At 46.6% G+C, this 26020-nt stretch overlaps 1 pseudogene; it reads right to left on the reverse strand.

Moving 5' to 3' along the window:
• On the reverse strand, positions 1–25882 carry LOC101525917 (RNA-binding protein 39-like; annotated as a pseudogene).
• Positions 25883–26020: the final 138 nt, after the last annotated feature.

The raw sequence follows: 26020 nt of genomic DNA on the forward strand, positions 1-26020 counted from the left end.
TCATCGTCTACTTGGAACTGGTAGTTGTGTTGCCATCATAGAATCAGGAAACAGGCTGTGAGAAGCTGGAAGACATGCATATGCTGCTGTTATCATTTTCCCAGCAATCCACCTGCCATGCGATGCATTCACGGCAGCAACAGTTGCAGCAATGGGTGGGCACTTCACACTGTCCTGAGCTGAATTCTTGTCAGCATAAAATGAATCATTCCTCCATGTTTACTATACTCTTCAATCACATCATCCTTAATCCCTGTATCCCATCCAACTTCTTCTGTTTGAGGGTTAAACATGTCTGACAGCTGGAAACGCTGTGTTTCAAGTGGCTGAACAGAGGCAGCAGCACCTAAAGCGGAAGCTTCAGTCTGTCAGGAAAGTCTTGTTTGCAAATCTGCCACAGCACCAAATGCCAAAGAACCACTCATTTGCAGTGCTCGCTGTGCTGCCGGAGGAATCTGCAAACCCATATCCTCTGCAAGTCTTGCCATTAATTGCAAATGACCAGTTGTCCCCAGGCTAATTCCAGTCCTTTCCAGTCATCACTCTCCAAGAATGAACTAGCACTTGCCAGAGGCCAGCTCCAGCCGAGTTCAGAACTCGAGAAGGGTGTGTGGAGTCAGTGAAAAGAAAAGACATGGACACTGTCACTTGGTGCCCTCTCGTTACAGCTCAAGAAGCTGTCCTTTTTATTTTCTCAGACACATCACAAGCCTCTGCGCAAACGTTTGATTGCTCTATTTTTACTTCATGAATAAGTGGGTATGCACAGATGTTTGATTATTTTATTTTTGACTTCATGGTCAACCAGGTGCTTATAAAGATAATTCTGTAAGTTACCATAATCATCTTCTTCAAAGCAAGTCATTATTCATTCTTCAGTAGTAGCCATTGGACAGGACTCCAAGGCCTTCAAGGCACATGCGCTTACCTACTAATCAGTAATACATTCCTACTACATTTCTATTTCCACAACTTGCCCATCATTTAATTGGAGGAATATGTCACAAGGGAAAAAACATAAAAATCCAAGATGAAAGTTTCAAATATTAAATGCCCCTACAACTATAGATTCTACAACTCCATAAACAAATAATACTTAAAAGCTGTAAGGAGTTATTCCAATATCCTTCCCTGGACGGCGCCATTCCTTCCTCACAGCTCATGAAGTTCGCGCTGGCCTAGCTATCCACCAATCAGATGTAACCTGGCTTTCCACCTGAATCCCACCCCCCAATCTTCCAGCCCCCTCCCCAACTCCGCCCACTTGCCAATCATCCCTAGGCATTCACCTGCAGGCGCCAATCCCCTGGGGGCCTGCCCTCAATCCCTCCCAATCCCCACCCCCTATACCTGGCCGACAAAAGGCTCCCCCAGGTGCGGCTCTCTCTCTTTTCCCGGCTCTTATCCCTCCCCCTCTTACCCCGCTCTTACCCCTCTCTTCTCTCTCTCTCTCTTCTCCCTTGCTTTTCTTTGCTCTCCCGTTCCCCTCTACCCATTCCTGCTCCGTTGGAATAAAACCTCCAAAAGATACCTCGTTGCGTCTGGTGTGTTTCAGCTCACGGTAAAGAACCAGGTTGTGGGAATTAGCTGCACGTAATAATAGCGTAATAATATCGTAATATCGTATGAACTAGAACTCTACAATCTTTTTAAAATAACTAACAAAAGCATATCTCTTTAATAAAAGCATCCTTAATTCCTCTAATCAAAAATTGTAAAGGTGGTTTAAAAAGCTTCATTTTCTATGCTCCAAAGAAATTGCAAAGACAGGCTAGCCTTTAAGGTCAAGGTAACTATATTTATCGCCATAGCAGTTTCAGCTCATATTCCCATCATTTTCATTAATATTTAGGATATTTATCAAGCCCTTTCCCAGAAGATGTGTTACATGTCTGGGCCAGATTTTGAGGCAATAGTTAGGCACACAATAAGGTGTCCAGAAATGGCATGGGCTTAATTGTACTCCTGTGAGTAAATTATTAAAGGCCCACTCACCAAGACATTATCAGCAACATTAACTCCTGGGCTCCAGGTTGGTTGCAAAAAACATCTCACAAGGGCAAATAACAATGTCTTAATAGATTACAGAATTCTTAGTGGAGTGATTGTCCGTGCAAAAGGTGGCGAGATTGTGTCAAGGTTGTCGGAGAGACATCTGCTGGGCCTTGCCAAATGGCTGGAAACTCCTCTGGGCTTTGCCACACAGGGGAGCTGTTCTTTTCACACCTTCGTGTCATCCACACCGACTGCAAGGACCCCAGCAAGCACTGAAAGCATCAGCCCACTCAGTAACATGGTCAACCTGCATCGGCCTCCTGCTAATCCATTCAAATTCATTAAGTTGTTCCAAAGCCTTGTTGGCACATTCTGATTCAGAAAATGTAATAAATCCATATCCTTTCGAACGACCTGTTTCACTATCCATCATGAGCTGTATACTTTCAATCCTTCCAAAAGGTTCAAAGTTTCCTGCAAACATGTCTTCTGTTATGTTAAAGTGTAACGAGCCCACATAAAGTCTCATAGGTTCAGCACTCCCCTTTTGTAAATTGTTCGCCATTGCTGCAGCTCTGCTTTTTTCTGCCTGTGAGGCCTGTACTGTGATTGGCACTCTTAAAACTTGCTGGCCGGTTAACTGTACTGCTAGAGGCACTGATCTCACATCAACAAACACCACATAAGCAGATCCCTTGGAACGTCTTGAATTTCTATCAGAAATCACCGTCCTATCTCAAACTTGCTAGAACATGTCCCACTTAGTGAAAAAAGGCCAAGCGGTGGACACTGGCCCTTTCCTACTGTTGAAAGGAATTCTTCCAAATTCCGAATATCAGGCTCCAAGGGCAGCTAGGCTGGAGCGAATCTAGAAGTAGCAATGGGATTACAGGAGCCCACGTGGGACAGCAGGATGGCGGCTTTGGCAGCTCGAGATCCACCCCTGGATCCCGTGGACAAACTCCCTGAAATGGCGGTTGCTGCATCCCCTTTACTCACACACACAAACACACAGGGCTTCACTAAACATCTTTTTTTTCATGAAATACTTGTGTTTTCATACAACAATTAATCATGTAACAGCTTAAATTAGTCACTGTTTACAAAGAAACCTCCATTTGGCTCATGAGAAAATTTAAACAAAGGTGACAAGTATTCTGTCCAAGATCTTGTGTAAGGTAAGTGTTGATACCTGGCTTGTAATCTAGCAAAACAGGATCCACCAGACTAATCATATTACTCCGTCTTAAAATACGAACATCTTTTAATTCCATGTTTCCAAGAACTTCTTTTAATGTCTTGTGCATCCAATAATAAGCATAGCATTACTTGTGAGTTTATGGGAATTTGACACACTGTTTAAGATAAGGCTTTGGGGCTGGTACTGTGGAGTAGCTGGCTAGCCCACCTGCAGCCCCAGCATCCCTTATTAACACCCATTCAAGTCCTTACGGCTCCATGTCTGATCCAGCTCCCTGCCTATGGCCTGGGAAGGCAGAAAAGCATAGTCCAAATTCCTGGGACTCTGTACCCAGGTGGAAGACCGGGAAGAAGCTCTTGGCTTCAGATCAGCTCAGCTTTTGTCACTGTGGCCATTTGGGAAGAGAATCAACAAATGGAGGCATGCTCTCTCTGTGTGCCTCTCTTTCTCTATAACTCTGCCTTTCAAACATAAATAAATAAACCTTTTTTTAAAAAGATTATGCCTTGCTAAGATATATTTTCTTTTACACAATAGAAAAAGATTGGAAGAATGTACACAAGATGGCAGAACTCTAATAATGCAATTATAAATTATTTTATTCTGTTATGCTCCTGATTTAGATTTCCTAAAGCTTGAACTATAAATATCTATTTTTCATTTAGAAATATGTCTCTTATATTGAAATATGGTAGAAACAAGGCATAGACATATTTGACTTTTAAAAGTGAAAGAACAGAGAATCAAGATAGCAGAATAGGGTAAGGACACGTTTAAATGGGTGGAAAAACATTTAATCAGGATGAAGCAGAGAGGTCATATTCAAGGAAATAGGAGAGGACAGAACAACAGCAGAGGGGTACCTGGAGACTGACAGACACAGGAAAGCAGCGGACACAAAAGTGTGGTGTTGCAGTGACTGATACTCCAGCAGCATTCAGCTAATAGCAATCTGAACTCCACCAGCAGCCAGAACTCCACCAGCAACCAGGTGGGAAGGGACTTTCACTGCGAGCTTGGGAGGTGAACCCAGACTAAGAACTGTCTGTCCTGCTTGTCCGTTTGATTTGACCAGGAGCAGAGAGAGAGCAGCAGATCCCAAATGGGCAGTGCAAGAACAGCGTGGATTACACAGCCCAGTCAGCCCCCTAGAGCCGAATTGGGTGCCATTTTGCGTAAGGAGGCAAAGGCAAGGGAAAATACTGAGCATACACTGAGCTGGGAGTGAACTCATTTCTGACTTGGTGAACTGCAGCAACGTGGCGTTCTACAGGTTCCACCCAAGACAGGTCTGGGTAGCCCTCAGACATGATGGCCAGCAGATCAAGAATTCCAGTAGTGGTACATCAGGCATCATTTTGTACACTGTGGCAATAGCTTTAGGACTGCAGGGACAACAGTGAACTGCGCATGTGCTGAGCTCGCGAGAACTCACTGAGGTCCGTGGATTGCACTGGTCCTGCTGCAAAGTAAGACCGACTGTGGCATTGTACCAGTCAAAACAGGTCTGTGTGGCACCCAGACCTAACGTCCAACAGGTTCCAACAAGATCAGGGTGGGTTGGATTGCAACACCTACTAGTTCACATGACACCTAAAGGTGGGCCAGGCTGGACTAGTTTACTGTACCCATTGGCAAGAGCTGGGACTGGAGTGGGCCTTGCTGAGCCAAGCTCCAGCACCTGCTGGCAAATACCAAGACTGGTGCAGGCCGTCCCAGGCCGGGCAGCAGCAGCCACTGGCATGCAAAGACTCAGGGCTAGGAGCATGCCTGGGAGTGGGGCTGGCAGGGGAACTGTGGACACTCCCCTGCTGGGCTGCAGTTCCCACTGGTGAGCATGAGAGCCAGGGCTGGGGGTAGACCAGGCTGGTCAAGGCAGCAGCAGCACCCATCAACAAATGTGGGCTGGGTCTGTGAATGCATCAGGCTGAGCTAAGCTGCAGGCACCCATGGGTGTACACAAGAGCCAGAGGGGATGCAGAATGGACTGTGTTAGGCCACAGTACATGCTTGCACCCACGAAAACTGGGGCTAGAGGTGGACCTAGTGGAGGTTCCTGGGAGTCAACCCAACTAGGCCACAGTGCCTGCTGGTATGCTTGAAGACCATGATGGGCTGGGCTGAGTTTGGGTGCAACATCCATCTCTTTGTGTAAGCAGTGGGGCTGAGGGTTGAACTGACCAGGTAATTGCATCCACGGGTATGTGGCACATGCACTGGTTGGTACAGGACTGACCCTGACCCTGAACTGGCTGGTGCACACAGAGTCGAGTCTGAGGTCACCCAGGCAAGGTTTTTTGGGAGACTCCACAACTACACAGCTAGACTCAAATCCCAGACACATGTGGTCCTGTACCAGAACCAAACCTCCTTAGTTGCTGATGCTTATGCACATTATGTTCAGATGCACATGCAGGACATGAAGGTCAGCTCTTCTAGGCCAGCAGGAAATGTCGAGTGCCTTGTCAGACAATGGAAAGCAGAACAGACTGGACCACTCTCCTGGACAAGCTTTGCAGCATGTCCCTGGGCCTGGGAATGCACTATGGTGGAACTGATCAGCCAACAGACCTTGAAAAGATCTTCTCAACCCTACAGCAACAAAACCAACTTCCTAGAACTACCAAAACCACATAAGTAACACCCTCAGAAATCTCTTCCCCACATCGGGGTTTCCAATGTGTCATCAAATGGCCATTCCTCAGCCCCCCAGGGGCTGATGTAGTTTGACAGCAAGGAAAGGCCTCCCTCCCCATCCCCATTGTGGACAAAGGAGAAAAATAAACCTGAAACATTTGTCCTTCTCACCTTCCTCCATACTTCAACTATCCCCACCCTAGTCAGAGACCCACATGTGTATGCATCCCTTTCAACTATGCAAACAATATTTTAAAAATATGGTAAAACTGTGGTATTAAAGGCTTTCTTGTTGATGAAGGGTGGGTGCTGTTTGGGGTTTGTTTGTTCTTGAGTTTTTTCAGTTTAAAAGGCAATGTTATAGACACACAGGAAGAGACACAGAGAAAGATGTTGCATCCACTGGGTTACTCCTCAAATGGCCACAGCAGCCAGGAGAGGGCCAGAGCCAAACCATGGTGGCAGGACTCAAACTCATGGGACATCGTCTGCTGCCTTCCCAGGTGCATTAGCAGGGAGCTGGAAGCAGAGCAGCCAGGACTCCAATCAGCACTCTAAGATGTCAGCATCTCAAGCAGCAACTTGATGCACTGCCTCACAATACCAGCCCCCATCCCTCTACAATTATTATTTACCATCTTACTAAAAGGTAGAGTTTTCTCTTATTTATTTACACATTTATTCAATACAGATTCACAAATCTATGTAGCTCAATGGTTTGTAGCTGTTACTACTACTCTTTATTGTGGTGCTGAAATCACCCCAGGTTTGTTCAGTGAAAGTTGCAAACCGACTCCCATGTCCTTTGAATAACGGGAGTAATAACACCCTTCTTATTGTTTCAGCAAGTTTTACTTTCTGGCATAAAAATATCTTCCAGGTTTATCTTATCATTACTTGTGCCATATCTGGAACTAATCTTTTATTCAAGGATCTCTGGGTCCTTTTCATGGAAAACAGCATTTGGAAACTAACATTCAGACCCTAGACATGTTCATTGCCTCTTGGATGCCACTGCTTTCATGTCTTCACAAAAGACAGTGCTAGAAACATATAAACACATAAACTCACACACAGCCTACACCTATCAGTTTGTGTCCACATTCCTGATTCCAAATCAATCCTATACAGTATTTTCCAGCCTTGGCCTTTTTCTATTAATTCACCTTTCAGATAGCAAGAACTGGGTTCCATTACTCTCAAGAAGGACACACAAGGATTTCTTTTGTCAGCACCCGTGTGCAACCAATCTTCTTGTTTCTCGGACTTTCTCCCCAGCCAGCCCCAACCATGCTGGCTGAACCATAGGTCCCTGTTCCACACAGGATGCTAACCACAGCCTTGGCACACTGGCTAATTCTGCAGCAGTGGAACCATCAGTTATACCACCTGATTTCCCAGCCCCTATTCTGCCGACCACTTTGGCTGTACCAGTCAAAAAGACCACATATAGGGGACCAGCACTGTGGTATATTGTGTTAGGCCTCTGTTTATGGTGGTGACATTCCATATGGGTGTTGATTCTAGTTTTGATTGCTTCACTTCCAATGCTGGCTCCCAGCTCATGGCCTGGGAAGGCAGCAGAGGATGGTTCAGACGATGGTGCACCCATGTGTGGGAATTGCAAGAAACTCCTGGATTCTGCCTAGCCCAGCCCCAGCTATTGCAGCCATTTGGGGAGTGAATCAACAGATGAAGGTCTCTCTCTTTCTCTCTCTCTCTAACTCTTCCTTTCAAATGGATAAAATAAATCTTTGAAACTAATTAATTTTAAATAAGCACATTTGCTAAAAATTCAGAAAATGCTGTCACAATTAGAACAGTATTGGACAATGAAAAAAATTAGTGAGAGATAATAGAGAATCTAGAAAGAGACCTAAATAACAATAATCCTTAAAGTGCATGAGAAAATGAAAAATGGCAACTTTATTTGGGTATAAAAATTCCTGTTCAGCCAGAATTCCTTTATTATATGCATTTTCAGTTAACTTTCTGAAGACTCTGCAGCAAAAATGCACGAATTTAATTTTTTGCATCCAAATAAATTTTCCCTTTCTCTTCTTTATTTTTTTTTTAAGTTTTATTTATTTGCTTCTATTTATTTGAGAAAAAAGAGTGAAGAATGAAGAGAGAGAAGCCTTCCATCCACTGGTTCACTTTCCCAAATTCCACAACAATTAAGGCTGGGTCAGACCAAAGACTACCACTGACTGGTAGGGAAGGTAGGTACCATTGACATGTAGGGTTCAAGAACCCAAATAATTGAGTCCTCGTCTTCTGTCCTCTAAAGTTCACACTGACAAGAAGCTGGACTGGAAATGGGGAGGGCTTTGGTCCCTGGCACTGTGGTATAGATGTAAGCATTCCAAGTGGCAACCTAACCATCTGTGCCACAATGCTCACCCCAACTTTTCTCTTAATTGATTTGAAAGGCAGAGAGACACACGGAGACCTCCCATCTGCTGGCCCACTCACCAAACACCCCACAAACAGTTGGTACCAAACAGAGTGCCAAGTTAACATCAGAAGCCAGGCCCTCCATGAGGGTGGCAGAGGCCCAACTACTTGAACCATCACCAGCTGCCTTTCTGGGCACAAACTAGCAGGAAATTGAAACAAGAAACAAAGCCAGGTTTCTAATGGGAGTCCCACTATGCCAAATGCCCATCTCTAAACTTTCCATTTTTAAAAAATCTATCTATTTATTTTCCTTTAAAGTCAGAGTAATGGGTGAAGCAGGGGAGGGAGGGGAAAGGGGAGAGACAGAGAGATGCTCCAGCCACTGATTCACTCTCCAAATGGTCGCAACAATCAGAGCTGGGCTGATCTGAAGTTGGGATCCAGGAGCTTCTTCCAGTTCTCCCACAGGGGTACAAGATCCCAAGGTCTCAGACTATCCTCTGTTGCCTTCCCAGGCAATTAGCAGGGAACTGGATCAGAAGCGGAGCAATCATTACTTGAACAGACACATATATGGGATGCTTGTGCCACAGGCAGAGGATTAGCTTGCTATGCCACTGCAGCATCCCCTAAACTTACCTTTTAATTCCACTTTCCAGAAATTTGTTTATGTACCTTCATATATACAATATTTTAGTTCATATACAAATGTTACTTCTAGTCAGCAAACATTCATATAATCTAGTCGATGGGTAAATAAAATATTGAGATTATTGGAGAAGAGTTAGGAAAAATAAAGATGGATTTCATAGCTCACTGTTTATATCAAAATTAACTGTAGATGTATTAAAGATTTGTGCATAAAGCAAATTATGTAATTTCTGAATAAAGCATACATGAATTTATATAATAATAAAATCAAACAGACTTTTCCAAATACATCAAGTCAGTAGTAAGACAGAAATTTGCTAAATTTAGCCACACCAAATCGGTACAATTTGGTTTAATCAAAAATAAATACATAAAGCCTAAGAAGCATTGGCAAACTGGGGAAAGATATTTGCAGTACAGTAAATCAATAATGAGTATCTTCAATTTAGCCATAAAGGTTGACAAAACAACAAATGAGAAACTCAAAGAGCTCATGCAAAACAGAAAAATGCAAGAAAGGATTCATAAGTAATTTAAAGAAAACAGTAGGCAGACAATATTTTCAGCCTTGCACAAAGGTAAAGAAATAAGTCTTGGGTCTGCACTGTGGCACAGTGGGTAAAACACCGCCTGCGGCATCAACATCTCATGTGGGCATTGATTTGAATTCCAGCTGCTCCTCTTCCAGCACAGCTCCCTGCTAGTGCAACCCGGGAAGGCAGCATACAGCTGTGAGTGGATTATCTTTTCTCGGGTTTCAAAAGCTGCTTCACAGCTGTCTGAAACATCAAGTGTGGTAGGAAAGCAGGACAGGTATTCTTATCTTTGCTTTCGTACTGGGGTCCTTTTGACTAAGAAGTCTTATGGAAGTTCCTTGAGCAAAAGAAGTTTCACTGCCTGATACATGATAGGAATGATTCAGAGATGCCCCCAATTCTGTACTCTGCCTGATCCTTCTCTACAGAAAATCAAGTCAGTTATTGTCTGGACTTATCTCACTCTCAATAATTCAGGTCCATAATCACTTACTCATAATTCCAACATCCAAAAAAAAAAAAAAAAAAAAAACCTCTGAAAGCGTTTTCTCTGCAGCTTAATTCTGTAACTGGTAACAAAATGAACTAAATCAGATGGGATATCTATAATCTTTACTTATCCCACTCTGTGTGAATAATTACACATGATCATACATTTCCCTGCAGAAAACAGTCATGTGATTGATTCTGAGATTCTACCGCAAACTTCGCTAGGGTATCTTGCACTGTATTAGACAATATGCACCCTGTTAGCTGCCTAAATCTTAAAAATTCTGAATTTGCAAACATCTGACTCCAAAGTTTGGGAAGCTGTACTTTGCTAAAGGCAGCAGGCAGCAGCCACTTATCATGAAGCTCTTTCCAATGACCTAGCCCATAAATACAGATGAAGAGGAAGTGGATATGCCTTCCCAACTAGCCATGCTGCTCAACTGATAAGTCAATGTTACAAATTTGACTCTTTATTATGACACCATTCCATTACTTGCTCCAGTTTTTGTATTTTAGAGTAATTTAATCAGTTCCAATAAACACAGCTTCAGATAAAATGATTCATAAAAAAAAATCCTAATTTCCCACTCACATAATTTTCTAGAGAACCTATTTCAGGTTGTCACGCAGATCTGCTCCACATGCAGAGAACGAGACCGAGGGTAGATCTGGCAGTCAAGAGGACTCAGCTCATTACCATCAGAGCTCAAGAGAAGAGAAGAGCAAGACCAGGTAGTGTATGTGTCAACTGCCTGCAACCCCAGGTTCCCAAATGGCCTGTTCCACTTCCAAACCCAACTCCCTGATAGCCTGGGAAAAGCAGCGGAAGACAACCCAAGTTCTTGGGCCCTTGCTATCCACACAGAAGACCTGGATGAAACTCCTAGATCCTGGCTTTGGGCTGGCCCAGCGCTGGCTGTTCTGGTCAACTGGAGAGTGAGCCAGTAGGTAGGAAATCTTTCTCTCCCTCTCTCCTTTTCTCTCTCCCTCTCTCTGTCTTGCTTTCTCTCTCTTTCTCCCTCTCTTCCTCTCTTCTTCTTCTTTCTCCCCCGCTCTCCTGATCACTCACTCTCTCTCTCTCTTCTTCTCTCTCTTCTCTCTCTAACTCTTAATTTCAAAATCAATAAATAGCTTTTTTAAAAATCTGGAAATAGAATGCTTCATTTTCCTTTACATTCCATTATGGAGCACTAGTTCACACAGCCTCGCCTATCTACAAAAGTGATTAACAAATGTTGTATAGACACACACAGCCACACAGCCACCACACAAGCAGTCCAGACTGGCACCCATCTGGCCTAGTTATCTGAGGGTTTTTTTTTTTGAGATAGAAAATGAAGCAGAAATAGAAGAGAAGAGGACCAAAGGTCATGTCCTAAAGAGAAAAATATAAAGAAAACCACGGAAAGGATTGACAGCACTAACATTAGATGAAAAACAGAAAGAAGTGGAAATGAGGCTTTTGATATTATTGTAATCCATAGATGCCTTTCATGATGTTTGGTAGAAATGCAAGAAACATTTGGATTGTTTAGAAATTGCTTTTTGATGAATGAGCATTCACAGAAATATTTCTTTGAGCTACAATGGGTCATGATTTACACACATAAAACAAAACGCCAAATGTAAAAGTTTGACTGGAACATCAAAATCTTAACACTTATCAGACAAAAAGGAATGCCAAAGCAATACCATGTAGAGAAATGCAAGGTAGTTTCAAAAAAAATAGCTAAATAATTAAAACACACCAAATTTTTAAAACATCTATTTTCATCAGAAAGGCAGATCAGATTTAAAGAGAGGAGAGACAGAGAAAGATCTTCCATCCTCTCATTTACTACCCAAATGGCCACATTGGCTGGAGCTGACCAATCTGAAGCCAGAAGCCAGGAGCTTCCTCTGGGTCTCCCACTTGAGAGCAAGATCCCAAGACTTTGGGCCATCCTCTGCTACCTTCCACAGCCCACAAACAGCGAAGTGGAGTAGATGGGACCTGAACCTGCACCCACATGGGATCCTTGCAAGGTGAGAATTTGGGCACTGAGCCATCATGATGAGCCCAACCATCCCCCCCCCCTTTTTTTAATGTTTGGGAGAATAAGTATTAGAAAGGATTTAGGGGGGTTCGACAGCGGGGCTTGTGTAAAGGAGCCCTCAGCACAGTGGCAGCTGCAGAGGGTACCCAAGCCACATCAGACCCAATGCCTGGGACTCTGGCCATGGACACTGTCACCACGCGGTGAGTGAGTCCTGAGTTTCTGGCTGGCCAGCTCGCCACTTGGTGCATGGTTCCACCTGCTGACCACCTGGCAGCGAGCTCTATGTAATTGCTGCCTAAAGACATCCATGGATAAGGTCAATGTGAGTGTAGGTGAGAGATGAATCCCAGCGACAGGGTCACTGAACTTGCTGGCAAGCATGGGGACTGAGACCTGAGGTTTGGAGAGGAGAGTCCGTAGATCTGTTTGGGTCAGACTGATTCACCAGCCCACATGGTAGTCCTGAGATGGGCTGTTAGTGCACAACATCACCGACTGCCACACACCAGCCCACGCGAATGCTATGGCGGAGGTCATGTCTGGCAGGGCTAGATCCCAGCACCTGACTGAGTGTTGGAACAGGGGATGGGTCACATGAGGAAGGGTCATGACATGACACCAACTAGCACACAAGAGAACCAGGTCTGGGGGTAGATTCCATGAGGGACTTGTGGGCCCAACTCTGTAGAAGTACAAGTCCCGCTGGCTAGCTTAAGAGTTGGAGTGGTGTTTCACAGAATCTGCCATCACTCACTCACGGGTAAAGGAACTGACAACAGTCTAGGAACATCAATGCAGCAGCACCTGAATATGCATCCTAAAACAGGGTGTAGGGTGGACCAGGCTGCAATGTTCACTAGTTCATACAAGGCACGAAGAAAGGGTAGATTATGCGAGGCACTGGCCTAACATCCACTGGCAGGTATGAGATCTGGGACGAGGAGTGGATCAAGTGGGGCCATAACTCCCATAATGATCACATAGTCCAGGCCTAGGGATCGGACAAGCTGGGCAAAGTAGCTCCAACTGTTGAATAACGTGTGGGTTGGTTATGGAAGGGGGCAGACCAGGCAGGGCCAAGCAAATCTCAACTCACAAGGAAGAACAGAAATCAGGATGGAGCACAGGTCATGACAAGCTAGGCTCATACATCATACAGGTTACTGTCTAAGGCAAAGGCTAAGACAGGTGAGGGGCTATGCCAAGCTGGGTCAGAGCAACCACTGGCACATGTGCGATCTAGGGCTGGGTACAGGCCTGGCTGGGGAGCTAGGAAGACACCCTTGCTGGGTTGGGGTTCCCACTGGTGAGTGCAGGGGCCAGAGTGGTGGCTGCATTCTGGTCTGGATATAGCTGCAATCTCCCTTGGCACAAGTGTGGATTGAGGCTGGGCACACAAGCTGGGCTAGACTCCAGCACCATCTGGTGCTCTGGAGGAGGACCAGGGTAGATGCAGGACAGACTAGGCTAGGTCTCTGCCCCTACTGAACCATGCGTGAGCTGTGTCTGGGTATGGATGAGCCTTGGCTGGACTGAAACATCCAACAATAAGAACCAGAATGGGTTAAAAGCCAGTCAGGAAAGGCCACTGTTCCTGCCAAAACAGGAGGTGGACTAAACAGGGCTGGCCCATGGACCCACCGGTACACATGAGATCTGGCATTGGGAGAGGTTCTGATGGAGGAGATTGGAAACTCCTCTGGCAGGACGCAGTCCCTGCAGGTAAGTGCAAGAGCCACGATAGGGAGCAGCCCAGACAAGGCCAGAGAAAGGTACACACCAGTATACATTTGGCACAGGTCGGAGGCAGACCAGGCTGAACTGGCAGACCAGTTCACATCACCCGCTGGCGAATCCAAGCACCAGTGTGGGCTGAGCCAGGTTATATTGCAACACATACCAGTACACATTAGGGCTGGGATTGGGTGCCATTTGGGCTGGGCTAGGCTGTAGCCCCCACCAGTGTCAGCTTGAATTAGGCGGGGACAAGGCCAGGCCAGGCTACAACACCCACTGGTAAATGCTGAGGCAAGGGGGCCGTGCCAGACTGGGCCACAGCACTCAACTAGCACACGTGAGAAGCAGCGGGGTGGGGGGGGGATGGGGCAAAGCCAGGAGGGGGAACCTAGAGGACTCCCCTGCTGGACAACCACTCCCACTGGAGAGTGTGAGTTGGGATGGGGTGCAGACCAGACCAGGCAAGGCTGCAGCACCTCTGGGCCTCATGTGAGCTAGATCAGGGAAAAGCCATGCTTGGCTGACTGTCCCTACTGGTACAAGTATAAATTAGAGCAGGCGAGGGTTGGTTGGGCTTTGTCGCAGCATCAGCTGGCACATGCTGGCACAGGGGACTCATTGTGCCAAGCTACACTACAGAACCGCTTGGAAAGTGCATGATCCAGGTGTGGGAGTGGGCCCAGTAGGGAAATAGTGGGGAACTCCCTCTTTGGTTATCACTCCCACTGGAGAACATGAAAACCAAGACTGGAGCAGTCATGGCTAGATAGAACGGCACCTACCAGCACATGTGTGTGGGCTGTATAGTGGGGCTGGTTGAGTTGAACTAGGCTTCAATGCCCATTGACATGTATGAAACCTTAATGGGATGTGGGACAGACTGGACCAGTGTGCTGCCCATACTGGCAAGCCTGGGAACCAGGGCAAAGGGCAGACCTGGTGGGAGTTATTACAGGTCACTCCAACTAGGCTGCAGCTCCCACTAATGTCTGTGAGGGCCAAATGTGTGGTGGGCAGAGTCAGGCTTGACTGCAACACCCATTGGTTCGTATGGAAGACATGACTGGAGGCAGAACTGACCCAGCAATTGCAACCACCAGCATATGAATAAACTGATAGGGGCGACGACTGTGCCGGACCCTGTATTAGCAAGCACATAGAAGAATCAGGTCTGGGACCACCTCAGATGAAGTTTCTTTGGGGATCCCTCTAACTGAACTGCTGATCTCAGAACCCCAACCATGAGGAGAAATGCAGGTTCCACAGTCTGACCATGAGTGTATGTCAAAGCTGAGCCTTCTCAGGGCTCAGATGGAGCAGTGGAGAGCATATCCAGGTACACATGGAGGATATGGCAGTCCATCGGAACCTGCAGAGGACACCTGACACCACAATAGAGGATGGAGGACATAACAAATTAATCAACTACTCCAGCCATGTGTTGGCAATGAAAATCTGAGCAAACGCAGAGTCTAAGGTGAACTATGTCAGGCAGTAGATTCTGGAGATAATTTCATCATGCTTGGAATGGCAAGACTGGCAGTAATTCAGAACTGCTGAACTATCAAAACCACTTGAGCAGGACCCTTGAAGCATGCCCCAGTTTGGGAACCTGGGATTGGTGGGAAGCTGGGTCTGGCTTCTCCCTTTATCTCCCCCTTACCCCAGATACAGAAAAAAAAATAATAATCTGGAAAGGATGGTCTGACCCACTTTCCTGTAGCCTTTGACCCTTTGTGCCCTAATCAACTATTCAAAGATTATCAAATAAAATAATTTTTTTAAAAAAGATTTAGGGGGCCCAGCGCCATGGCCTAGTGGCTAAAGTCCTCATCTTGAATGTGCCGGGATCCCATATGGGCACCAGTTCTAATCCCAGCAGCTGCACTTCCCATCTAGCTCCCGGCTTGTGGCCTGGGAAAGCAGTTGAGGATGGCCCAAAGCCTTGGGCTGTCTGTACCCGCGTGGGAGACCCGGTAGAGCTCCTGGCTCCTGGCTTCAGATTGGCGCAGCACCAGCTGTTGCAGTCACTTGGGGAGTGAATCATCAGACGAAAGATCTTCCTCTGTATCTCTCCTCCTCTCTATATGAGTTCGCAATAAAAACAAAATAAATCTTTTAAAAAAAAAAGGATTTAGGGAAAGGATTCTTCTGTACTGAAGCTCCCATCTGCCCTAAGGCATTCAAGTGGGTGATGGCTCCCACTCGCCATCAGCACAGTGAGACAGCCTGGAAGGCCTCCATTTGAACTGAAGAGTGCAGAAAATTCCATTCAAATGGGTGAGAGATGGGACTGCATTGGCAGCCAGCTCCTCTCCTTGGTGGTGAGGAAATGACCCACAATTATTTACATGGACCATCTGTGGCTCACAACAAGGAGCTGACCTAGAACCCTCTAAATTCCACATTCAGAAAATATTCTAGAAGTGGAGTGGGGCCTCTACAAAATGTCTAAATGATACTACAGAAAAACCAGAGGCTTAGAGACTGCAATACATCACCTGTGGCTGAAGAGGCATCAGCAAAAGAGACAGCAGGCTGGGCACAGGGAGTCAGTCATTCTCCCCCACCAAGCCAGGTTACAACTTAGTCCTAACCCCATGTGGGAGACCCAGATGCTGGAGTTCTGGACTGCTGTCTCTGGTCTGGCTCAGCCTCAACTGGTACAGGCAATTAGGGAGGAAATCAGAAGGTGAAACAGCACACACTGTCTCAAATAAATACAAAAATAAATATTTATTGTGCACCAACCATGTGCTAGACACTGTTTGAGGCTTTTAGCACATATCAATAGAGTCCACATCCTTTAAAGAAGTAGTGGGCGAGGAAAGTAAATTAAAAAGAGTGTGGTAAAATCCCTATGTTCTTGATTTCTAAATGTGTTTCTCAAGCTTAGCCCCAACAGCCAGATTCCCATTCCCACCAGCAGGTCTCTCTTTTCTTTGGGGTATCTGCCAAGCATCTCAGGATAAGAAGCGTTGGCACTGACTGGCTCACCTTTCATCCAATGCTTTTTGCTCAACATTTTCCAGTTTCCCAGGCAGCTAAAAACAGCTCTAGGGCAGAACAGATACAAGATAGAAAAAGCTTGGATTCATGAGTGAATGCATAAAGCATTATCCCCTGGATACCTACCTACGTTGAGCTGTTTGATAAAACGCATGTTCAGCTGCTACTGTTCTCAGGTTATTTGTAACACCATAAACCTACTCACACTTCTAAAGAAGTCCCAAACAGTTCTCCCTTGCCCAAATTCCTTCCCCCACTCATCTTCTCTCTCTTGGTCATCAACATCTTTCTTCAATCTATTTTTCTCTTCAATCTACACTTTTAGTCCAAAAGGTCTGTTAGTATTATATTTGTATTGTCATGTTTCCAGAACAACAAACAAATCCAAACTCTCAGTGGATAACAATAAATACGTATACTTTTTTAAGAGTTGGCTTTCCCCAGCTGTAGCCAACTGCCTAGGTTGCCTCATACCTATCCAAGTGTTACACTGCCAGATGAAAAGCTGCTAATGGATCACGGGCACTCTGGGCCTGGCTAATGCCAAATCTATGTTAACTATACCAGTATGCCAGGGTCATTGCCTGTTCTTTCTTTTTTTTTTAAGATACACAAGGAACTCTCTGCACTGACCCAAAGGAAGGTAAGCGACACCAGGTCAGGACATACCACCTCATATCTCAGGCACCTGGCACATTGCTAAGCTGCAGGGCAGCTGAATATTGCCCAGGAAAGTGGATCTGGGCACATGTTGGAGTGGGGGCCACTGGGCACATGTTTGACAGGGAAGAAATGACTTCTATGGAGGTTCCACAAACCAGATCATTGTATTTGCACACAGCAAGGGAGCTGAGACAGGGTGGTTTAGAGGAGGAACCCAGAAGGCATGTCTAATCAGACCAAGGTGCCCGGCCACGTGGGAGACCTGCACTAGGCCAAGCGGTAACTCCTGCTACCTGTCCGCACATGTGAAAACTAAGGCTAAGAGGCATGCCCACCTGGGCTAGGCCACAGCACCTGCCCAAAAGTTTCAGGGCAGAGGACAATCACATCAGGCTGCGCTGCAGCACACATTGGAATGTGAGAAAACTGGATCTGGGGGCAGATTCTATAGGGAACTGTGGACTCACCTCTGTAGGATTGTAGAACCCACCAGTTCTCAGAGGGATGGGGCTGGTGATAAGCTGAGACAGGCTGGATCCTGGAACTCACAAAACTATTGGGAGTCAGGGCTGGAAGGAGGCCAGGTTAGGAGAGGCTACAGCACCCACCAGCACATGCAAAGGCCGGGACTGTGGAAAGGTCAATCAAGCAGGGCTGCTGCTCTCACCAGTACACATGAAAACCAGTGCTGGGAGTGGGTCTGCTAGGGGAAGTTGGAGAACTCTCCTACTAGGCCACAGCACCCATTGGTGAGCAAGAGAGCTGAGGCTAGGGGTTGGTGGGTCAGGCAAGGTTGCAGCATTTGTCAGCCTATGTATGGGCTTGGTCTGGGGGCAGGCCAGGCTGGGCCTGACTGCAGCATCTGCTGGCACATGCAAGAGACAAGACAGGGTACGGGCTGTGCCTGGCTAGGCTAGGCTGCAATACCCACTAGTGAGAGATGATACTGGGGGTGGGCCATGCCAGGCTGTGTCAAAGCACCCGTTAGCATGTACAAGATCCACAATTGGGAATGGGACTAGTAGGAGAACTTTGTAGACTTCTCTTCTGGGCCGTAGCTCTTACTGGTGAATGCAAGAGCCAGAACTGCAGGTTGACTGGGCTGCACAAGGTTACATATGAACTGGATCTGGTGACAGACCCTATCAGGTTGGGCCAAAGAACCTGCCAGCATATGCCAGATCCAAGCCTGGGTGTGTGCCTGTTAGGGGAACTTGGGAAACTCCCCACTGGGTTGCAGACCCTGATGATGAACACGAGAGCCAGGGGTGGGGACAGACCAGTTCAAGCTGGCCCACTGCACCTGTTATAGGCATACATGTGAGCCAGATCTGGGGTGGGACAGGGTAGGCCTGTCTATAGCACATACTGGCACAAGCAGAACCAGGAAGGGGTGAAGTCCCGGCCAACCTCATCGGCCAGGTCTTGTGAGCATCAGGGTCAGGAAAGGGCCAGGCTGAGCCAAGCTGCCTGCCGATGAAAAACCAGTACCTGCAGCAGGCTATGCCAGACTGAGCTAGCAGTCTGCTAGCATGTGCAAGACCTGGAACTAGGAGTGAGCTGGTAGGGGAACCTCAGGTAATGCCCTGCTAGGCTGTTGCTTCCACTGGTAAGTGTGAGAGATGAGACTGGATGCAGGCTGGTCTGGGCAGGGATGCAGCACCCATCGGCCAGCATGTGGACTGAGTTCAGGCACCAGCCAGGCTGGGCTAGACTGCCACATCCACTGGTACATGTGAGAGCCAGAATAGGTGCAGGTCAGCCAGGCTAGGCTACAGCACCCATTGGTAAATGCTGGGATTAAGTGTAAGTCCTGTCGAGCTGAACCACAGTACTGCTGGGTACAAGGGTACACACAGGATCCAAAGCTTAGGATGGGCATAGTAAGGGAACTGTGGACACTCTCCTGTCAGGCTGTAGCTCCTGCTGGTGGGCACAAGAGCCAGGACAAAGGGTGGGACAGGATGAACAAGGTGGCAGCATCCAACAGCATACTTGCGGGCCAAATATGGGGGTGGGGAGGTCTGAACCAAGCCGAAGCACCCATGGGTATGCAAAAGAATCAGACAGAATGTGGGTCAGGCTAGGCACAGTGTCTGCTGGTATGCATGAGAACCTGGCCTGTGAAGGGTCTGCAGTATCCATCAGTTCACCTAAGAGGTGGAGCCTGAGAGATGCAACTGACCAGGTAACTACATCCACTGGTGTGTGGCACGTGCACTGATTGGTACAGGACTGAACCTGACCCTGCACTGGCTGGTACACAATCAGGTCTGAGGTCACCCAGGCAAGGTTTCTTGGGGGATTCCTTAACTAGATGGCTGGACTCAAATCCCAGACACAGGGAAAATCACAGTACATGTGGTCTGACCTCAGAGTGCAGGTATCAGGACTGATGCTTGTGAAGTACACAACACGGCCAGATGCACATGCGGGACAAGACGCCAGCTCCTCTAGGCCAGTAGAGCACACAGACTGTCTAGTTAGAGAAGAGAAAGCAGAACAGACTGGACCACTCTCCTGGACAAGCTTTGCAGCATGTCCCTGGGCCTGGGAATGCACTATGGTGGAACTGATCAGCCAACAGACCTTGAAAAGATCTTCTCAACCCTACAGCAACAAAACCAACTTCCTAGAACTACCAAAACCACATAAGTAACACCCTCAGAAATCTCTTCCCCACATCGGGGTTTCCAATGTGTCATCAAATGGCCATTCCTCAGCCCCCAGGGGCTGATGTAGTTTGACAGCAAGGAAAGGTCCCCCTTCCCTTCCCACTGGTTGGACACAGGAGGTGAAAGAAAAAGAAAAAAGAAGAAACCTGAGCATTTGTCCCATCTGCCTTCCTACACACTTCAACACTCCCCACCCTAATCAGAGGCACACACGTGCAAGCATCCCTCTCAATTATGTAGACAATATTAAAAAAATAATAAAATTTCAAAATTTTTAAGGTTTTAAAAATGGGAATGAATTTACTCTCACAGCGTCCAACTGTTTATCATTTGATGATATGTCAAAAAGATCCTTGTCTCCGTCCAGTGCCTTGATCCCGCACTTCCCGTACTCTACAACAGCAAGTAACAATTTCTGCTCTTCACAAATCCCTTAGTGAAAGGAATTTTTTTTACAAGTGCAAAATGCCCATACACAATCACTTCAATGATTACCTTTCTGTTTCTACTGACAGGTTCCTTTATTAAAATGTAAGTTCTCTTCATCTCTAGTATCCAAAAGGCACTTAGCAAATGCTTACAAAATTATATAAAATGGGAAGACTCTGGATATGGGTGCTTGACACAATGGTTAAGTAGCTGCTTCAAATGTCTGCATCCCATATTGGAGTGCCTGGTCCAAGCTCCTGCTTCCGATTCAGTTTCCTGATAATGCAAACCTTGAAAAGCAGAAGATGATGCCTCCAGTACTTGGGGCCCTGCCTTCGATGTGGGAGACCTGGATGAACTCCCAGCTCCTGGCTCCAGCACAGTAGCTGAATGGGTTGGGATTGAATATGGACACCAGTCCTTATCCCAGCTGCTCTGTTTCCTATCCAGCTTCCTGTTTATGGCCTGAGAAGGCAATGAAGAATGGCCCCAAAGCCTTGGGACTCTGAACCCATGGGGGAGACCTGAAAGAAGCTCCTGGGCAGTCGGGGAATGAGGGAACAGACGGAAAAGATCTTTCCCTCTCTCTCCTTCTCTGTAAATCTGCCTTTCTGATAAAAATAAATGAATCTTTTTTGAAAACAAACTAGTAAGGAAAAGGGAAGAAAAGGGGAAAGGAAGGAAGGACAGAAGGGAGAGAGGGAAGAAGGGGAAAGGAAGGGAAGTGAAGAAGTGAGCTCCTAGCTTCAGCCTGATTCAGCCCTACCTGTTACGGCACTTGGGGCAAGTCGATAGCGGCAAGTTTTGTCTCTGTCTGTCTTCAAATAAAATAAAAATAAATTTTAAAGAATGGAAGATGTTGGAAGAAGAGTTTGACATGCAAGGATGTGGAATTGCCAGGTTTGAGAATTTAGCCTTCACCCTACAGGCACGGGTCACAGATGTGGGAGAGAAGTTTTACTGAGAGAAGGATGACTGTGATGTCAGGTGGTGATGAGTTTGGGAAAGAAGCCAGTTAAGAGTTTTGTACACTTGTCCAGGCCAGCAGAGATCGAAGGCAGAGTAACTAGAAGGGACCCTCCCGGGATGGGCTGTTGACACAGTTTGTTATTAACTGCCTCCAGAGGACCCGAAGCCCAAGTCTATCTTCACAACAGCCAAACAAAACTGACACTTCTCTATTAATTTTGCAGATACAGAGCCAAAATACATTTCAGAGAACATATGTAATTGCCTCCCAAAGTTGTACAGCTGAATAAATGGCTCTTTGGGGGTTCCACCATAGGACTGATACCCAAATTTAAGGGGTGAACCACAGAGTGATGCCAAGTTTCTAGCTAAAGTAATTATATGGATAACGTCATTTTCTGAAATACATAAAGGTTTTATCGGAAAGGCAACGAATGTAGCTTTGGACACGCAGAGAATAAGACACCTGTAAGTTGATGGTCCTGCATGAAACAGAAACTGACTCTAGGTAACTTGCTGAACAGGTTGCTTGGAAGGTTATGACTTCCCATAGCCCAGGCTACCAGTACAGGCTGCATAAAAAGCTCTGGAACCCTGGGAGGCACAGAATGCCAGGCAACCAACACAGGCCAGTTAGTCACTCATGAAATGAACAGCTACTGGATGCCTGCTGTAGGCACTAGGGGAATGCAGTCAACAGACAGCCTGTGAGTCTCACCTTCCAATGACTTACACTGGAGTAGAGTAGCTACAGAATAAACACTTAGGATTGAAGTGAGCTGAGGAGTGCCTTTTTTGAGCTCACAAAGGTCTGTTACACCTACCACTGCCCCTACAAAGAATGAGCCCCCAAATGTCCCCAGGTCATTGTGCATTGTCTCAAGGGACAGTCCTGGAAGTATCATAACTGGAAAAGCCAAAGGCACACGTGTCTGGCACCTTAGCTCTTCCAAAATGAAGGTGAGGGAGAACCGGCCTTTAACTTATGTACTGCAGTAGCGACTACCTTCATAAAACAAATAAAAACTGAGGCAGTTTCTTAAAAGAGAAAGGAATTTGGATTCTAGAAAACCAAATTAGCTACAAGAATGTTTGTAATCACTAAGGGGGAATCAAAGAAGAGACACAAAAGAAAGAGGAAGAGAAAGAAATAAACAGTAGTTCAGAGTTTTGTTTTCTTTTAAGATGTATCCATTTATTCAAAAGATAGAGTTATACAAAGACAAAGGAGAACCAAAGAAAGGTCTTCCATCTGCTGGTTCACTTCCCAAATGGATACACCAGCCAGAGCTGGGCCAGGCTGACGCCATGAGCCATGAGCTTCCTCCAAGTCTCCCTTGTGGGTGCAGGGACCCAAGGACTTGAGCCATCTTCCACTGCTTCCCCAGGCACATTAGCAGATAACTGAATCAAAAGTGGAGCAGCCAGGCCTCCAGCCAGAGCCTAATGGGGTAGCAATGCTACAAAGTGTTGGCTTACCTCACTGAGCCACAGCACCTGCCCTTCATTTTAACAGATTCAGAGGTGAGGACAGGTGTTTGGTTTAGGCTTACGTCACTGATACCGTATCCGAACGCCCGGCCTTGATCCCTGTCTTCGCCAGTGTAGGCAACTGGAGGCAGCAGATGATGAGAGACCCAAGCTGAGTCCTAGGCTCCTAGCTCTGCTCTGGCCCAGCCCCAGCTGCTGAGGACATTTGCAAAGTGAACCAGTAGATAGCAGCTTCCTTTCTCCCTTTTTCCTTTGCGTGTGGTGTGTTTGTGTCTCAAAAAAAAACAGAATTTCTTAAAAAGAAGGCAGGAAAATAGAAAAGCACAGGAGAAAACAAAGGAACTAATGAGGGGAGAGCAGCATTTGTGAATCCAAAGATAAAGCCCACAGGGCAAAGGGTGACCTGTGAGAGAGCGGTCTGTGAAGAAGTCAGACTGTAATGGAGAAGGCATTAATGGTGAGTGAAACAGGGGCAGAGCACTCCCAAGCCAATGTGTGCCATAGTAAATCATGTTGTTGCAATGGGCCTTGCCGACTACATTACCCTGAGACAAAAAAGATGCAAGACTTTTGTGTAGTTCTTGGTACTCACTTTATTTGAACTGCACAATAACCTGGTGAGGCAAGGCTTACTGCCATTTGTTAACGGAAGGGGAAAACCGATTTATTTATTTGAAAGGCAGTTACAAAAAGAGATGGAGAGATCACCCATTTCCTGGTTTACTCCACAAATAGCTTCTATGGTCAGGGCTGGGCAGGCTGAAGCCAGGGGCCTGAACTTAACACCCAAATCTATTCTATGGGTAGCAAGGGACCAAATGCTTGGGCTATCATTTAACGCTTTCCCAGATGGATTAAACGGAAGCTGGATTATAATTAGGACAGCTGATACTCGAAACAGTATTAGTGCTAGCACTGCACACAGCAGTTAACCACTGTGACATGCCTTTTCAAGGAATATTCACTACTGGGAAATATTATAATATTTTCTTGGAGTGTCTTGTTAACAGATATTAAGTGACATTTAAAGCCTGTGTTCTTTGACCCTGAAAGCATTTAGCCAAAATAACCATAAACATATCAATTTACCAAGGTTGAGCAGAACTAGCCGTAAGACTAAAAACACGCCAGCTGATGAGAACTGCTATGCCCATGCTACGAAACATGTGATCATCATCAAATAACGCTGCAGAATGAACTGTCCAAGAAATGAAGTCATATACAATTTATGAAGTAGACAGGCTGATCACAAAACACCATGTACTGTGATTCATGGTGTGTATGTGCGTGCACACGCTTGCACGTGCATGTGTGTCCTTTGGGACTTTTCTGTGTTTTCCCAAAACGAGGCTTTTGGAATGAGATTGCTTTAAGATGTATTCTTTTGGAAGCAGAATTTTAGAGAGTGAGGGAGAGCCAGAGAAAGATATTCCATCTGTTGTTTTCTCCACAAATGCCCACAACAGTCATGGCGGCATCAAATCAAAGCCAGCAACCTAGAACTTCAACTTGGTCTCCCACGCTGGTGGCAGAAACCCAACTATTTGGGCCATCATTCACTGCCTTCCCAGGTACACCAGAAAGGAATGGATAGGAAGCAGAGTAGCCAGAACAGCCAGGACTCCCACGAGCGCTCTGATACAGTGTGACAGCACTGCAAGTCGGCCATAGTGCCACAATACAGGTCCCCATGGAATGAGATTTTTACTTGCTTAAAAAGTTAGAGAGACAGATCTTCCTTCTGCTGGTTTACTCCCCAAGTGGCAAAAATGGCCAGGAGCTTCATCAGGGTCCTGCCTGTGATAGCAGGGGCCCAACTATGTGGGCCATCTTCCACTGCTTTTCTCAGACTACCAGGAGCTGGATCAGAAAGGCAGCAGCTGAGACACAACCCCATTTCCACATGGGATGCCAGCGTCACAGGCGATGGCTTTACCCTTGATGCCACAACATTGGCTCCAGTGAGACTGTTTATAGAAAGATGTATTTATCTTGAAAGTTAGAGAGCAAAGCAAAGACCTTCCATTTGCTGGTTCTGTGATCCAGAGAGAGCTGGGGAAAAGAAAAGCCAGAAGTATCCTGATTTTTCAATCATTTCTTACTATCTCAGACTGCCTTTTCATGTACAAACAGTAGGCAAGGGGGAGACAATTAGTGCGTCCAACCCGAGCCTCTCCCCAAGAAGTGCGGCCCAGACAACTCCGTTGAGCACCAAAGTTTATTGAGGAGGCCGGTAAACAGACCAGCCGGCTGGAGCCAGCTCTCCTTTGTTTCAGAGACAGACCCCGGGATGACGGTTAAAGGGGTTTTTTATAGAATGGGTGAGTTAGGCAGCTATGGGAACCAAGTGAGTTGCAGAGCCATGAGAGGCAGCTGTGGGAATCAGGGTTACTGGCAGCACAGGTTGCACCTTCTGCTTCTTGAAAAAAAGAAAAGGGTGGGGAAAGCTGGCAAAGCATTTTATACAGAAGCAAAAAGAGCAGGTTAGCAAACTTACGCAGGCCTAAACCAAAGTGACTCCATTTTGTGAGTGGCTTCCACATAACATCCACTGGTGTCCCAGAAACATCTTTTCCTATTTGCTTCCTCTCAATGTTCAGTCAAAACCAACCCTGTTCCCTCAACACGCCAGAAACCAGATTATAAGACCTTGCAGAGGTGAAAGCACGAGAACGGCTAGAATTGCTGAAACAGCAACAGTAAAGTTTTATAAGCCTCACAGCACACCTACACGTGCGCATATGACCGCCAATAAAAAGGGGCACACACCCAGCGACTCCTGCCTTCCCACACCTTACAATGATGCGGCTCCAAGCCCTCTACCTGCGTGGAAAAGCCCCCAGAGTGGTCACTCGTGCAGGGCCTGCTCATGGCATGCCATGGGAGGGCTGGGGTGCCCAGAGGAAGGGGCGCCTCCTGGGCGCAGCTACCTCGTGGAGTTCGCAGCACGCTGGGCATGTTCTTCTCCAGAGACCAGCCCGGCTCCGCTTCCAGGCCGCCCCGCCACGGCGGCGCCCACCCTCCGCGTTCTGAGGATCCCTCAGACAGAACTTGGGCAGCGAGCAGGAGCCCCAGGTCACGCCATGGCGCGCGCCA

This window comes from Ochotona princeps, chromosome 2 (genome assembly GCF_030435755.1).
Source record: "Ochotona princeps isolate mOchPri1 chromosome 2, mOchPri1.hap1, whole genome shotgun sequence".
NCBI classification, from domain to species: Eukaryota; Metazoa; Chordata; class Mammalia; order Lagomorpha; family Ochotonidae; genus Ochotona; species Ochotona princeps.